General features: G+C 43.7%; 1 protein-coding gene across 6 annotated transcripts in view; it reads left to right on the top strand.

Annotated features, from left to right (window-relative positions):
- The first annotated feature begins 10,281 nt into the window (after positions 1–10,281).
- Positions 10,282–12,713, top strand: part of sema4d (sema domain, immunoglobulin domain (Ig), transmembrane domain (TM) and short cytoplasmic domain, (semaphorin) 4D) — a 140,491-nt gene continuing 138,059 nt past the window's right edge. For 3 of the 6 annotated variants that reach the window (XM_047017271.1, XM_047017266.1, XM_047017268.1), the window contains exon 1: positions 10,284–10,435. The gene's annotated coding sequence lies outside the window, so the exon portion shown is untranslated. Of the gene's footprint in view, positions 10,436–12,713 lie in introns of all 6 variants that reach the window. The other 3 variants (XM_047017273.1, XM_047017272.1, XM_047017267.1) reach the window with 2 other exon arrangements.

Genomic DNA, 12,713 nt, shown 5'->3' with positions numbered 1-12,713 from the left:
TTTTATTGTGTTAGCATTAGCATATTAGCGCAATTCGACGATGACGTCACACTGGGGAGTCGTGGAGGAGAGTAGCCTCAGTCTAGTACTAGAACTATGGCGAATGACCGGGATGAAGAAGATCTGGTGCTGTCAGGCCAAATAGTGTCCTAGGGCCAAATAGTGTCCTACCTGACGTCACAATGCCGTTCCGAAGCAAGGACGCGTCCGTCGCTATGCCGACCTTAAATTCCTGAGATATCTACGCGTGCTAGCAGGAAACTGTCATGGTTGTGTCAGGCCAAATAGTGTCCTAGGGCCAAATAGTGCCCTACCTGACGTCACAATGCCGTTCTGAAGCAAGGTAGAATACTATACGTGTTGCCTTCCCGGTCTGTTAAAATTTATGCTAACTAAGTGAATTATTTTGACGAAAACAACTAGCCAGCTAGCACCAGCTATCAAACGAGTCAAAACTTTAAATAGTAGAGTAGAATAAACTGGTTTAAATAAGCCTAAATACAAAACTTCCTACCTAGTAACCAGAATAGCAACCATGACAGTTTCCTGCTAGCACGCGTAGAAATCTCAGGAATTTAAGGTCGGCATAGCAACGGACTTGCTTCAGAACGGCATTGTGACGTCAGGTAGGACACTATTTGGCCCTAGGACACTATTTGGCCTGACAGTGCCAATAACCACAAATGTATATAATGGGCCGCAGCCGGCCGTCAAAGCCAAATAAATGGATTGTTCATTGTACCGAGGAGAATGAGTGGAGAGTTGATGAAGTGTCCTTCTGGTGAGTTGCTATCATTTCACAACACAGCAACGACCTCTGGAGCTTGTCTACGAACAGCAGTGCACATATACAATTTATTTTTTCTGTTAGTGAATAGCACCGAGCGGAAGTCAACGTTTTCTTTACATATAGTGATCATTCAGGGCCTGACATTACTTTTTGAGGCACTACACTAGCCTACATTTACGTTTCATTTTTCCATGCACAAAAGTCACGTCCGGGTAAAGATTGAGCCTTTGACCAACGAAGATGAGCCATGATATTATACAAATGATAACAATGAGGTGTTATAAAAACAGTATTTGTTACATTAAACATTTACACAATTTCTGCAGAATGAAACACTTTCTGTTATGTACTGTATTGCAGCTTCGTCCCAATATCTCTACAGACCGTGCAGCTAATTTGATGCTCAACACTTGAACGGGGGCTTATTACTTGAAAGAGGAATGGCTTGTAGTAGAACATAACATTTTATGATAATTTCAGTCAATCAAACAGCTGCGACCCAGTGAAATGTTAACTAACGTTAACTAGCATCGCTAACGACATAGGCTATCCTCAGTATTTGCAAGCTGGCCAGTGCAAGTAACATGCCATTTTATTTTGTTTGAGTTTAAACTTGTCCAGTGGGGCAAGTACATTCTCTTCCACTTGCCCTACAAATCCACTTGTCTCAGACAATCATGTTGTTGTAGTTCAGGTAAGTAGACTAGTACTACGGGTAAACGTAGGTCTATCTAGATCTAGATATCATGCTAGCTATGGGCTGGCTATGGACTAACTTGCCAGTCCCACCTGTAAAATCCCCCCATGATTATCCCAAATTAAATATTTTCCCCGACGTTGTAAACACCTTTCCAAATAGATGTCCCACGTTTTGATGGTACTAGCAGAGCCCATATTAGACATTCTCTCGTACAAGCCTAGTGTTTTTTCTAATTGATTTCAATGGTCTCAAAGCAGACTTTGGTCAGAGCCTGTTTAAGAAGAGCCTGGCCACTCCCTATTAAGCCCCATTGTACCGAATGGTGTTGCAGTTCCACCATAGTTCCACTGGGGGTGATCGCCGTCAAGTGCAGAATGAATGGCAGTCTATGGAGCTAAACGGCTAAATGTGTCTCTTTCGCCTGATTGTCGTTGAGAAATCTCAGATTGTTTATTGTAGTTTTTATATGTTCAACATGGATTATAGGTTGAAAATTGGATGAACGAGCACTTATGTCCTTTCGATTTCTTACAGGGTGAGACGTTGTTGCTCATAACACGCTAGCATTCTGCTAATAAATGCTGATTGGTTAGTGAAGGACTGACTACGACCAGAGATCTCGCTTGATGGCATCCAAAGCAGAATCAGAATGTCAGAGCATTAGCAACAACATTAGCAAGCCAAAACTCTTTCTAGCATGTGTATTGACAAGTAGAGCCTAACCTGTCAGCAGTGTTGTCGATAGCAAAAAGGAAGTGACCAGAGCTTGCCGTAAAACAATATCTCTGGTCGTACAATGTGTATGACGTCAATTACATTTTCAAAGTTTTTTTCGAACAGAAAAGCGACTTCAAAAAAATCTAACACCCAGCAGTGTGTATTTGTTTTGCCTCCCCTTTCAAATTCAAAATTCTAATGACTAGAAAAGTGGATTTTGAGGGGTATAGTGTCTTGCTGAGTTAACACCGGGACCGCCGTATTGACTGCGAGTAATCAAGGCTGCTGTTATATTGCATTCAGCTAAAACTTTGTGTCATGGGTAGAGCGCAAGGGACAGCAGTTAGATAACTAGTTTAACCTGGTCAGAGAGTAGCTAGCCAGTGAGTCAGTTTCGGTGGCAGAGTACTCAGGGTCGTCTTTTGTTTGACAGTAATTGGGGGCGTTGTATCTGTGCATTAGCATATATTTAAAGCGTTGGCACTGCAGAGCCAGCCTCGTCTGGCAGCCTCGGTTGAACAAAGACAAGGGAGTCTACCTGCAGGAGTCCACCGAGGAAGGCCGACGCAGCCGGATCACCTCTTCTGATAAGCATCACCTTTTTTTAAATTCTATTCTACTTAGAACTTATTCATAGCTAGCATGTGTTTCCTAAATATTCCTGTTCATTACACTACCCCAGGGGTAGGCAACCCTGGTCCTAGAGAGCCGCTGTCCTGCATGTTTTAGATTTTTCCCTGCACCAGCACATCTGATTCAAATGAATGGTCATTACCCGGCTTCCACAGGGCTTGATAACGACCCATTCATTTGAATCAGTTGTGCTGGAGCATGGAAACATCTAAAACATGCAGGACAGCGGCTCTCTAGAACCAGGGTTGCCTACTCCTGCTAACTTCTAACCTTTACTACCTATCCAAATCTTCTCCACCTGTCATCTTTCTTTCTTTAGGGCTCTGGAACTGCCAATCTGCTGTGAACAAGGCAGACTTCATCCCAGCGTTTGCAACCCAGGCTTCTCCATGCCCTTGCGCTGACATAGACATGGATCCGCCCAGAGAACACTGCATCTCCTGCTGCTCTCTCCGTCAACCACTCACTTATTCACCCCGCTCAACCGGGCGGGGTGGTGGGACAGGTTTGCTTCTTTCCCCACATATTAAATACGAATCCACACCACTCTCTGTTACTGCCAAATCATTTGAACACCATTATGCGATGCTAACTATCAACTATCTCCTATCAAAGCATGCTTAATTGTTCTTTATCGCCCACCAGGACCGCTAGCCAACTTTGTGGAGGCGATTGACTGGGTTTTTGGGGTATTTAACACTGTTCCTTACGGATGATGTAACCCCCCTGATAGTCCTTGGGGACTTCAACATCCACCTCGAAGGAACGCAGGCTGTCGACTTCTTGTCTCTCCTGACCTCCTTCGACCTGACGCTGCTGAGCACACCGGCGACCCACAAGGCAGGCAAAAAGCTAGACCTCATCCTGACACGTAACTGTATCACTGATTTAACCTCTGTAACCCCACTGCACATTTCTGATCGCAACCTCCGCTCCCTATCCCCCTACCATTTCTCCTCTATTGTAACAGCCTCCCTCCCTCCCATTGACAAGTTCTCGTCCTACCCCACTGACAATGCCACCGACACCCTGTTAACCACTTTAACTGCATCACTTGACTCTCTCTGTCCCCTGTCAACCAGGCCTGCACGATCTTCTCCCTCCTGCCCGTGGCTTACGGATGTTATTCGTGAAGAGCGGTCCACCCTTCGAGCAGCTGAGAGGAGATGGCGCAAGTCCAAAGACGGTCTGGACCTTGATAAGTATCACTCCCTCCTTAAACCCTTCTCTTCTCACATAACTGGTGCTAAAACCCTCTACTTTCTAAACAAAATAAACTCTGCTTCAAACCCCCACAAACGTTTTTTTCTACCTTCTCCACCCTTCTTAACCCACCTCTTCCACCCTGACAGCAGACGACTTCTCCTACTTCTTTGAGAAAAAAGTCGCTGACATTAGCAGTCGCTTCCCTAAACAGGGTTTGTACAGATACTGTATAATGAAATTCCAGTACTTTCAAGGACTTTTCAAGCATTATTTTTTTTTTTTTCAAGGACTACAATCAGAGATCTCATTTACCAAACATACTTTATTTACTTTAAATTAATCCTTATTCAATCAAGAGCAGCGAGTGATTTCTCTTTTTCTTTTGTTCTTTGATTAACATTGATAAGACGGACAGTAGTGGGTTTATTAGACGTCTGTCTCTTTAAACCTGACGCACGTCGTGGATCTGATACAAATCGAGTTTTCTTCCAGCTCTTCACCTTCATTTAATACTTTGAAACTCATTAAAGACTGCTTACGAGGACACTCGCCAAAATGGTAATTTTGATTATTTTCGGTTTCGTCCTCAAGAAGGCCTAATCAATACGGTACTGGCGCACACTGGCTGAGAAGAAGTGGTTTTTCTCTGTAGAGTCTGGTGTTAGTGCAAAGAATGCTGCTTCAGGCAGCGCTTCTCCAGAAACTAATTGATTTCTACTTTGGCTCTTATCGTGCTTGTGAAACAGACGTGGTATTGCAAGTTCCGTCAGAGGTATACGGGCCACTGTCCGCTCCGAATGGGAGTCGAACTCACCACCTCTAACTTCCCAAGCGCCACCACTACCAACTACGCCAACGAAAAGCTAGCAATTTGCTGACGCGGGTGGCCTCTTACATACTTGAGGAGTGAGTTTCACCACACACCGGCTACATTCACCTCAAACTCACTCCGGCCAGCTAGCTGATGCTAACCTAGCGATCCTGGACACGGCACCAGTGTAACAGACGTGGTCTTGCAAGTTCCGTCAGAGGTATACGGGCATCCGTCCGTTCCCACGGGGAGTCGAACTCACCACCTATGACTTCCCAAGCGCCACCACTACCAACTACGCCAACGAAAAGCTAGCAATTTGCTGACGTGGGTGGCCTCTTACATGTTGTTTTTTAACATTTCAAAATTGCTTTGTAAATTCATATATATTGTCTTTAAATAATTCAAGCTATTTTCAAGTACCTCGTCATTAATGATGTAAGTACTTCAAGCACTTTAAGCACCTTGTACAAACCCTGCCTAAACCCACCTTTCCTACCCTCTCACCCTCCATGACTGACCCAACTAAATGTCTAAACTCTTTCCCTCCCCTGTCCGAGGCAGAGATCTCTGACCTCATTCTCTCTCATCGCCCCACCTCCAGTTCCCTTGATCCTATCCCCTCCCCTGTCTTTCAAACCATCTCCCCCTCCATCATCTTCTCCATGTCCTTAACTCCTCTCTTACCTCCGGCACCTTTCCCTCTGCCTTCAAACAGGCCAGAGTTACCCCTCAAAAAACCCTCCCTTAACCCTGCCGTCCTCCAGAACTACAGACCGGTATCACTGTTTCCCTTCTTTTCAAAAACGATTGAACGTGCTGTATCTAACCAACTGTCAAACTTTCTCTCTCAGAACAACCTGCTTGACCCCAACCAATCGGGCTTCAAGACTGGCCACTCCACAGAGACTGCCCTCCTTTCAGTCACCACTGCCCTCCAGTCTGCCAGAGAGGCTTCCAGGTCATCCGTCATCATTCTGCTTGACCTTTCTGCAGCGTTTGATACGGTTAACCACCAGATCCTGCTCTCCAGACTTTCTGAGATGGGCATCACTGGCACTACACTCCAGTGGATCTCATCCTACCTGTTGGGAAGATCCTACCAGGTCTCCTGGGGAGGCAAACTGTCAGGCCCTCGCCAGCTCTCCACTGGTGTCCCACAGGGCTCCGTCCGTGGACCCCTCTTCTTCTCTCTGTACACCACCTCACTTGGACCAATCATAACCTCCCATGGCTTCTCCTACCACTGCTACGCTGACGACACGCAGCTGTACCTGTCGTTCCCCCCAACCGATCCGGGGATCTCAGCTAAGATTGAGGCCTGCCTCACAGACATCTCCACCTGGATGACCGAGCACCACCTCCAGCTGAACCTCGCCAAAACAGAACTTCTCATCATCCCGGCCAAACCCTCCATCTCCCACGATCTCTCAATCACCCTGGGATCTGCGACGGTGACCCCTTCATCCTCTGCCAGGAACCTTGGGGTTACCATGGATGAAGAGCTCTCCCTCACGGCCCACATTGCTGCAGTCTCCCAGTCCTGTAGATTCACCCTTTACAACATCTGTAAGATCAGGAGATACCTGTCTGAGCATTCCACCCAGCTGCTAGTCCAAGCACTTATCCTCTCCAAGTTGGACTACTGCAACTCCCTGCTCGCTGGTCTCCCAGCATGTGCAACCCGATGGTAGTTTCCTCAAGGATCACAATGACTCTTACTTAGAGACTTGTTGCTCTTGTGGTTAGTGGTAACTGATTTAAATTTTTGTACTCGCTGTGATATATTGTTTTTATTGTTGCTTGTTTTTCTATAGGTACACTAACACTTATAGCAGTTCATGTTGTTTAATTATAACTTGCTAACTACATGCTCTTATGGTTCTTCTCTTTGGCACTTATTTTGGTTGTTCACAATATATGCTTCATACTTTGGCTACTCACAATGTTTTTGGGGCTATCTTGTTGTTATTATCAGGGACCTATGCACTTTGTAAAGCTCTTTCTTGGAAGTCGCTTTGGATAAGTGTAAATGTATAGCTCCTGTAACGGCAGACTTGTGAAGGGTTACTGTTGCATAATGAGGGACAAGACACAAGGTAGCTTCAAGTCAAATGGTAAGTATTTATTTACACCAACAACGATAAGCAACAAAATAGGGGTTTGAAAAAGGTAATGTTCGATGTCGTGCATGAGTGGGTGAATGAATGCATCAATACGTTTAGGATACCAAGGTCAAAGTGTGAGTGTGAGGGAGAATATCAAACCATAGTGCCTAAGGAGAGAGAGCGAGTGAGAGAAAGAAAGAACCCTTTTATAGCCCCACCCTAAATACAGGTGCAGACAATAAAGCGCTCAGGCTCCGCCTCTGCCCGTGCACTGGCAGGGTGAAGCCTGAAGGGGCACAGGTGGGCGTCACACTCCATAGACCTCCATTCATTCTGCACTCGACCGTTAGCGCCCTCATATGGAACTAGAGTGGAACTGCAACCAGTTCAGAACCCGGAAGTTTCCCGAGAGTGGCAGTTCTCCCCTTATTAGACATTCTCTGAGTGCATCCCCCAAAGGAAAACACTCCCCCCAAATACGAGTCATTAGGTGTGTTCGACTTCATGCAGCGCCGGCGGCGCCGACAGGCGGCTGCAGCCGGCTGCCTTGAATCTGAGAATGCCATTGGCTGCTTCAAGTCAGCCGGGCTGCACGTGGCTGCAGACGACGCCGGCGCTGCATGAAGTCGAATGCTACTAATCTCTGCTTTGGTCTGTTGCCTCCCCAACGTGACGCCATGCAATGCATTGTGGGGGAAATAAAAATAATTGCAAAAAGTTGCTACTTTTTCGTATTATATTGCGTTTTGTGACACCCATCAACATCAAATACAATAGATAACAGTTCAAATGTTTATTACCAACAAGCAAATAGCGCAAATTCGTTGGAAAAATGTACCTGCCATATGGACTTTAAAGTAAATGTTGCATTTCACTTGGAAATAGAAGTCTGGAGGAAAAGCGGAGAGGCACAGAATCCAAGTTCCTTGAAGTCCAGTTTGAAGTTTCCAACTGATGATTTGCGGAGCCATGTAATCTGCTATAATGTAGGTCCACTGTTTTATCAAGTCCAAAGTCAATGCAGCTGTATACCAGGACATTTTAGAGCTTCCTTCCATTGACAAGCTTAATGGAGATGCCAATTTCATTTTCCAGCAGGACTTGGCACCTGCCCACACTGCCAGAAGTACCAGAACCTGGTTTAATGACCATGGTATCACAGTGCTTGATTGGTCAGCAAACTCGCCTGACCTGAACCCATAGAGAATCTATGAGTATTGTCAAGAGGAAGATGAGAGACACCAGACCCAACAGTGCAGACGAGCTGAAGGCCGCAATCAAAGCAACCTGGGCTTCCATAACACATCAGCAGTGCCACAGGCTGATCGCCTCCATGCCATATTGATGCATTAATTCATGCAAAAGGAACCGAGACCAAGAATTGACCAGAATGAAAAATCCTTCGTTTTATTGGTCTTGTGTAATATTCTAATTTTCTGAGATACTGAATTTTGGGATTTCATCAGATGAAAGTCAGAATCATTCAAATTAAAATGAACGCTTGAAGTATTTCACTGTGTGTGTAATGCATCTGTATAATATGAGTTTCAAATTTCAATCAAAATAAACAGACTTTTCCACGTTATTCTAATTTATTGAGGTACACCGGTACTCATAGTTCAAGCAGTGCATTTGTAAGAGAGCGTAGCGTGCTGCACATTTGTCATTATCAACAAGATCTGGAAAATCAAAGTTTATTCTGCATATTTATTTAATCTTGCCCTACTATATATTATGATTTTTATTGAATCATCAATATCTGACAGCACAAAAGGTGATTATGACCATGTAATGATATAAGTAGATTTTAGTCTGTGTAGAGTGTAAAGGGTGACACAATAAAGGTAACACTTTTGTCTACACTGCGCTGTCTTGGTTTTGCACCTAGCATCTTGGATTTAATAATGGTTGGGTGTGATGCATGGGGATGTATTGCATGCTCCAAATAGGGAGTTGTAATGTAGGCTATGGCTTCCCAGCTGATAGTGAGAGGAGAAAGAGGTGGTTTGACAAAGTCAACAGGAGCAACCTCAATACAAAAAACTAACACAATTAAAAGCATGTAGTAATGACAAAAGTACTGTGGTTTAAATGTAAGACAGCCCTCTCCATCACATTGTCCCTCATCCAGCTCTCTCTCATCCAGTGGTCTCCCTTCCAATGCTTCTTCATCCAGTGTTGACCCATCCAGCGCTCCTTCATCCAGTGGTCTGACATCCACCTCCAAGGCACTGGGCCTCTGTTCAGCTCACGTCAAGCTCAGTAGCAATGCCAGACTGCAAGGGCCATAGACACACACACACAAACACACAATAAGCTGTAATGATCATCACATGATGGACTGAATGTTACAATGGACTCTAACTCAAAGTTTGCTTAGTAAACATTCACTTTATGAATAGATTAACCATGTTGTAGTCTGTTCTTTGATGGTTCCTTGACAATGTGTATAAGCTCATCCAATTTCTTACTGTACCAACTCCAATATTATTGGTGCAAAGCGACCAGTTATGGACTAATAATTAAATACAGCTTTCCTCGTACACAAACATGTTTGTAGGCATAAGTTTCTCAATAAATATAAACGCCTTTTTTTTTTTTTAAGCGGCCGCCTTTTAAAAACTTCTATATCTTGGCACAGCTCCATCATACAGTACAATACAACTGTTCCTCAACGACGATGCTGCTGTGTTTGAAACTGATGCTAGCTAGCTCTAGTTCTACCATCTAGCCCATAGACATAATATGTCTATGATCTAGCCTACCATGAACGTCAAAATAACGGTGATGACAGAAGGCAATCAATTGATGCAACTCTTTCTCTTTATGACTGCATGCAGCCAAAACTCTCAAATCTCTGGCGATCTGTTGCTTGTGTGCAGCATCTTTACTTAGATTAATAAGGTAGTCATAGCAACCCCAGGCATGGAAAGTCCATCTGCGCACTCTGATACCGATCAACCAATCGGGTTAAGGTGACACCGTGACATACATTGATTGACAGCTTACCTCATTAGCTTAAGCTAAGATCTTTGGCTTAAGGACAAGGAAATACAGAAAATAAATGAACACACAAATAAATAAATACTGAAATAAATGAGGAAATAAATAAATAAATATGATATGATATGATATTTTTTCATACATTTATGTGTATATATTTATATGTTTTAATTGATAAATACATTTATTGTTACATTTATTTATTTGTTTATTCATGTATATTTTGATTTAGGCAGGTTTGGTGCTCCATAACCAAGTAGGCTATTTGAGAGCATCAAGAGCCTCGGTGGAATCGACTAGCTTCCCTGTTTCACACGCACCTTCCACCCCTATCTCTGTGGATATTAGCGAGACAGGATTTTTGAATTCAATCTTAGCAGCCGCCATGCTGGGAGCAACAAACTTGTCAAGCTACTACGCTAGTGCAGCACTCTGCTAACGACCCGGACAAAGAAGAGTCTTACCAAGTGAGTTAAAGCGATGCCTCGTAAAGTTTTTACATGAATGCACTTCGTAACGATGGCATCATAGCTAACTGATCGGTGTGTAGCAGATGTTAAACCTTTAACTTGAGTTGCTGTAGTTGGCTGGCGATCACGCATGTGTGTTCTCTTTAGTTTTTACTCTTGACTAAGCCAAACTAGTTTATGCACTTACATTGTAACAACAAATGTTAATATTAATTATATATTTTGTTTACTTTATAGAAATCAGTTCCATGCAATTCTAGAAGGCTTTCCTAGATTTGACCATATCTGCACGTAACGTACAACAAACCATGTCTGCAGTATTGGGCAACGTCAGGAGCAAACAGATTGTAGTGCGTTATTCTCATGTATAGCCTACGTTAAAGTAAACTAAATTGTAAGTGATTAAAACGTAGACATTTTAAATGTATGTCTGGCCCTCGGGGGTTCCTTTTCGCGGAATGCATATAAACCAAGCTGGGTGACTTTTTTCATTTGTAAGAAGGGAAGAATGAACCCAAACCGACACCTAACCAGTTTATGGGGATTCGAAACGGTGGCTGGTCTACGCGCCAATGGTCAAGTTTAATCACCGCCATTTGTTCACCAGTCTACCTGTAGCTCTCAAAGCAAAAAGCTTTTATGTCTAGGTTGTGTTCTGGAGTTAGTGACTTTGATACAGTGCATTTGGGAAGTGTACCAAGCAGCTGGAGTTCATCAGTGTCACGTCATGTAGTAGTGTCACCTGTGTCGTGTATTTCTAGGACCTTAGAAGCCTACTGTAGGCTATATCTCAGACTAAGCTAAAGTATTTCGAGGAGAAGCAGTTCTGACTTTAAATATCCGATGTCATATGGAATATGGTAAGTGAAAAGCATGATGATACTTTTGACAGTTTAACTGTGTTCCTTTCTAAAAGCCCAGTCTGTCATCCATCTCACGTTGAATCGTGGCCATGCCATTGTGGGGATGTTTTGAGGAACTGACCCAGATAAATGATTGCAAAGTATCAGGTGTCAATTTTGTGCTTAAAAATAGTCCAGTGGGAGAAAAGAAGAGTCTTACATGTGTTGAACCACACGTACTGTGGTACATCATCCTTCCTTCATTCGTTCTAGCATAGTATTCTCTGCTTAGTCAATGCCTCACCAACTGTACAGGAGTTTTGAAAGTCTATTTGTCTCCCCCTGGACCTCAATAAGTATCTGCCTCATCAAATTAGATTCATGCCCCGTGCAGTGTCAGAGCTGGCATGGCTGCCATCCGGACTTTGTCAATATAACAGGCCAGCCCCTCACCCTGGCCTCACACAGTCAAAACCATTTCAGCCAGTGCCTCTGGCCTCTTATGGTGAAACAGGAGAGGATATTGCAGTGAACATTCACCAGCAGCTGACTTGTGTGCAAAAGTGGTGTTTCCATGTAGCCTTGGTTGCTTGTTTACCTGCGGATCAAGTGTTCAATTGTAACAACTTTCACATTAGTAGGGCTTCAGTTATTGATCTTGTAGCTTTAAGTTTAGGACCAAGTTGAACCATGTAAGTGGCATGTAAATGAGTGTACCATAATCTTTTAGCCTGTGGGATTGCATGCTAATTGTTGTGGTTAATAAACTGAAGATCAGGGCTCTACGCTAATGTTTTCTCCAAGGAGAACATGTGCTCCTAAATGAAAACATTTAAGAGCACAAAAAGAAATTTAGGAGCACAGTGTTTTTTTTTTAAATTGTATTTTAAACGTTTATTAAACCTAACTTAACACAGGGGCGTCGTTAGACCCAGTAAAATCTAAAGTTTGAGTTTTAACAAACCAAAAAGACAAAGCTTGCATTAACTATAGATATCCCTGCCAAAGCTGATATCAAACTTGCGTCCCTGAACTGTTATATAGTGGGTTAAGCGAGGGGAGTTTCTATAGCCTAATTGTGCATTGTGCGCAGCAAGCTTGGAAGAAGGGATGTGAATAGGGGCCTGTGCCCATGGCCGCAGAAACTAGCCGCTCGTGCTGTCAGCTCGTACTGACAGCACGAGCATTTAAATTGATATGACTTAAAAATCCACCACCGTGGCACAGCTCCGCAGTAGCGGACTGGCCATCGGGAGCACCGGGAGAAGAATAACGATGGAAAACCAGGCTAAGAAACGTAGGGTGGGGCTGAAAAATTAAGAGACAAAGAAATCACCTTCACTAGACAAGGTTTTGCCAATTGAAAAAAAAAAAAACGGTTATGTATATTTTACATAAAGCTCAACTATTTTGCGCTCAAATAAAGGCCCAAA

The sequence above is a fragment of the Hypomesus transpacificus genome, unplaced genomic scaffold, assembly GCF_021917145.1.
Source record: "Hypomesus transpacificus isolate Combined female unplaced genomic scaffold, fHypTra1 scaffold_51, whole genome shotgun sequence".
NCBI lineage: Eukaryota > Metazoa > Chordata > Actinopteri > Osmeriformes > Osmeridae > Hypomesus > Hypomesus transpacificus.
Note: the sequence above shows the minus strand (reverse complement) of the source record. Positions and strands in the feature narration are given on the sequence as shown.